Genomic DNA, 4,960 nt, shown 5'->3' with positions numbered 1-4,960 from the left:
TATACAAAAACAACCACAAAACACATTTCACACAAATAAAGGGAGATCTAACTAATTGTAAAGATATCAATTGTTCATGGCTGGGTCAAGCTAATATAATAAAAATGGCAATTTTACCTAAATTAAATATGCAGTGCCATGCCAATCAATATACCAAAAAAATTACTTTATAGAGCTAGAAAAAATAGCAACAAAATTCATTTGGATGAAAAAAAGGTACAAAATCTTAAGTTAATTAACGCAAAGATATGGTAGGGAAGGTGGCCTAGCCATAACAGATTTTAATCTGTATTATAAAATGGCAGTGATCAAAACTACTTGGTACTGGCTGAGGAATAGAGTAGTGGATCAATCAAATAGATTGGGTTCACAAAACTCGGCAGTCAATGACTATAGTAATCTACTGTTTGAGAAACCCAAAGATTCCAGTTTGGGGGATAAGAACTCACTATTTGACAAAATCTGCTGGGAAAACTGGAATATAGTATGGTAGAAATTGGGCATAGACCATTATATAACACAGTGCACCAAAATGAAGTCTAAATGGGTGTATGATCTAGGTATAAAGGCTGATATTGTAAGCAATCTGGGAAAGCAAGGAATAGTGTACCTGTCAGATTTATGGATAAGGGAAGACTTTATGACCAAACAAGAGTTAGAGAGCATTACAAAGTGCAAAATGACATTAAATTGAAAAGTTTCTGTATAAACAAAGTCAATGTAACCAAGATTAAGAGGGATGTGGGAAATTGGGAAATAATTTTTATAATCAATGTCTCTGATGAAGGCCTCATTTCCAAAATATAGAGAGAATTGAGTCAAATCTATATGAATATAAGTCATTCCTCAATTGATCAATGGTCAAAGGATATGAACAGGAAATTTTCAGAGGTAGAAATTAAAGATATCTATAAGAATATGAAAAAATGCTCTAAATCACTATTGATTAGAGAAATGCAAATGGAAACAACTCTGAGGTACCACATCTCACATGTCAGATTGGTTAAGATGACAAAACAGGAAAAATTATAAATACTGGAGAGGATGTGGAAAAATTGGAACACTAAAGCATTGCTGGTGGAGTTGTGAATTGATTCACCCATTCTGGACAGCAATCTGGAACTTTGCCCAAAGGGCTATAAATAATTGCATACCCTTTCACTCAGTAATACCACTTCTAGGATTGTACCCCAAAGAGGTCATAGACATGGAAGGAAGACCCATATGTAACAGAAATATTTATTGTAGCTCTTTTTGTGGTGGCAAATAATTGGAAATTAAAGGGATGCCCATCAATTGGGGAATGACTATACAAGTTGTTCTATATGATTGTAATGAAATACTATTGTGCTATAAGAAATGAGGAGCAAACAGACTTCATTTTTACCTGGAGAGACTTATGCAAACTGATGCGTAGTGAGAAGAGCAGAAGCAGGAGAAATTTGTACACAATTACAGATAAAGCATATGTTTGACAACCAACTTTGATAGACTGGACTCTTCTCAGCAATGCAAGGTTATAAGACAACTCCAAAAGACTCATGACGGAACATATGTCTACATTCAGAGAAAGAACTAGAAAGAACAGAGTTTGAGTGCAAACTAAAGCAAACTACTTGCTCTCTTTCTTTTTCCTGTTTGGTTTTGTTTCCTCTTTCCCTTTGTTCATTCCATCGGTTACAATCCATCTTTACAACCTGACTAATGTCTAATGTGGAAGTATTTGCAGATCCTATACTTGATTGCATGTTGCCATGGACAGGAGGGAGGATAGAGAGAGAGAGAGAGAGGGAGAAAATTTGAAACTCAAGAGACTGTGGAATTGATTCTTGTAAAGTAAAAGTAAACAAACAAATTAATAAAGAGAAAAAAAGAAATTAGCTTCAGTTTGCGGACTCTGCATTTTGTCTTTTCCCTTCTATGTGAAATGATTGGAGATTCTGGTCTTGTGAGTTTCAAAAAGTCAAGAGGGTACCCTGACATCTGTGTATACTTGAGTCAAGGTATTTTAGGCAGGTCAACATAGGTTGTCTGATGAGCAAGTAATGACCTTATAATACAGTTCAACAATATCTGAGATGAGGACTAATCTGGCCATTATGTGAAATAGTGATGTCAACTTGGTGGTACCACAATAATTTAAAAAAACAGCTAAGAGTATGTTTCCCAAACTGTTGGGAGGATGTGTTTTTGAATTTGTTCTTGCCCTATATTCAAAGGAAATATTCCTTTGTAAAAATATAATTGGTGTTAAATATTTATATGAAACTGGCACACTAGCCACTGGCACTCAATGTGAGGGACACAACCAGTAGAGGCTTGAGCAAATGCTATGAGAAAAAAAAAACACCCCAAACCCTTTAGGTTATCCTAGAATCCTGAGAGTAAGATGGGTAATCATAGCTCTGTAAAGCTAAGTCTTCACATGAACAAACACTGATTAAGCATCTATTATTATACAACATTTTGTAGCAGAGGGTGTGTGTATGTGTGCGTATGTATGTGTCTATCTATCTCTATCTCCATCTATCTATCTACAAAATGTGTATGTATTGTGGTAGGGGAGGGGGCTGCAAGCTGTCTAGTTTTCCTGGGGAACAGAGTACATGGAAGGAAGTAGATTGAAATAGCAAGATAAATAGCTCATCGAAATTAGACCTGGAATGGACCATATATGTTAATGAATCTATATGCCTCTTTTTACAGATGAAGAGATGGAGGTTCCAAGTGATTAAATGAATAAATGATTGAGTGAATAAATTAATGAATAATTTTTTTTAATTATCAAGTGCTATGTGCAAGAAACTGTGCAAAACACTAGAGCTGGTTGGTTGTTGTCATTCATTCTCAAAGAAGACCAAAATGGCATCACTCTTTTTGAATCAAGTCACAATGTATTTGACTTTGGCTGATCAGACCAATAGAAACTCTGAAAGCTCTACCATAGGCTGGGCAGAAGTAGTCCACATGAGCATTTGGGGTAGATTCTCTAAATTTGTGCATCTTGCATTTCTTTTGAACTACTTCAATTCCACTTTGCTCATAGAACATAGTGCCTTCTTTGATGAGGGCATGCCATGCTGGTCAGTCCTGTGCCAGTATCTCCCATGTCATGCAATCAGTTCCAAAGTTCTTAAGAGAAACCTTGAGAGTGTTCTTGTTTCAACTCTTCTGATTATCGTGTGAGTGCTTGCCTTGTCTGTGTTCTCCATGAGCACTGGGTATACAAATGCAAAGGAGTTTCTGTCCATAAGAAACTTACATAATAAAATAAGGAGAGAATCCATATAGTTGAGTTGTGGCCAAAGCTTGAAGTCAAGGGTGTTGGTAAACGAAGCTATGGCTTCATTTCCTTGCCCAAAGTCACTAATAGCTTGTAAATAAATAGTAATCAACATTAGTACCCAGTTCTTGTAGCACCAAAGATAGTACTCTTTACATTACACTAAATAAGGCTAAAAGATGGGGGATCTGGCAGATTGTGTAAGACCCCGAGTCCAGCCATTTTTCAACCACGAACAAATGTTGATCACATCTCTTATTACTGGGTACTCTTTCATGTATATGTGTTTAGAAATAAAGACATAAAGTTCTTCTTTGAGACACACTTGCTCATCAAAGCAGGAAAAGTCCTAAGAAATTCAAGGAGATCCAGATTTCAGAGCCTGGCCTACCACATGAAACAGGAGGCCCAGTGTTCTGCAGACAAAAAGACAAGTGCATGCTTTTGAAAACCACGGAATTCTTGGATGGGTATACAAAAACAGAACGTCTTTGTTACGTTTAAGGAGTCGAGACAAATGCCTTTCTATGACCTCTTATGCCAGTATTTAAAAGTTATGCATCAAAGAGGGAAATTGAAGGTAGCTGTAAAAAGAAGGGGCATTAGAAATGTGTGTGTTTCCCCAAGACTGCTAATTTCTTCTCATCATGATATGGCACTGTCTCCTACTGTAATGGGAATGTAAATTTTTAACATCTTCCCTGCCCCAGGCTAAAGTGCCACTGGAGCCCGGGGTGGGAGGATTGTTTTTCAGTAGATACTTCTTGATTGGCCAGTGGGTCAATAAGGTTGTTACATTCTCTGAGCCAGGAGAAGGCTATATAAGCCCTGATGTATAGCTTTGTTTTTGGGGGCTCACTTTGAGAAGTGTTCTGTGATTTGATGAAAATATGGGAAGCCGGTTGTTGAGAGCCCCCCGCCCCCTCCCAGCTTTGAAAAAACCCAGATGTTGATTTGGTATGGATGTAATGGTTGGACAGTTTGGAAAGCTGTCTACTTGATCTGTTTCTGTCTTGATAATTCTATCTGTATATTCTGAATTTCAGGGTGCTGACCTTTTTCCCCTGAACTAGGTAAACAATTCATATTTCACTGATTAAAGTAAGCTTGTTAACCCATTTTGAGTTGCTTTCTTTAACAAAGCAGATCTAAGAACCTGTGTTGGCAGCAAACCCTGGGGACGCTTGGGGTGCTTACTGATACACCTACTCACAACCCAACATATCAAATCAAATTACTTGTCTTCATGGTCCAATCCATTACAATTCACACAACAATGACTATGAACCTAGGTATTAGGAAGGCAAAGACAAAAGCAGAAACACCTGCAATCCTCAAGGAACTAACATTCTCCAGCTGAGTTGGAGATGACTTGTATAGAAGAAGGTAAGTTCGGGGAGAAAACATTATGAAGTACAGAGATAGAGGTGGGGAGAAGCCGTCTATGGGACTCTCTCAGGTATGTGGGGGAAGAAAATATGCATATTTCTCTTGTGTGGGAGAGAAGGAGAATATGTATGGGGGTGGAGAATGGTAAAAGCTCATAAAATAAACAGGAAGGAACACAGTAAAAAGGCATAGAGGAAAAAATAGGGACTTTAAAGATAGCAAAATTACTTTACTAATTTTGAACAGCAAGATTAATATAGATGCTATAAAGGTTTCTGCAAATAATCA

The sequence above is a fragment of the Petaurus breviceps genome, unplaced genomic scaffold (genome assembly GCF_028583685.1).
Source record: "Petaurus breviceps papuanus isolate PSGF00001 unplaced genomic scaffold, PetGlider_PUasm1.0 214, whole genome shotgun sequence".
Taxonomy (NCBI): Eukaryota; Metazoa; Chordata; class Mammalia; order Diprotodontia; family Petauridae; genus Petaurus; species Petaurus breviceps.
Note: the sequence above shows the minus strand (reverse complement) of the source record.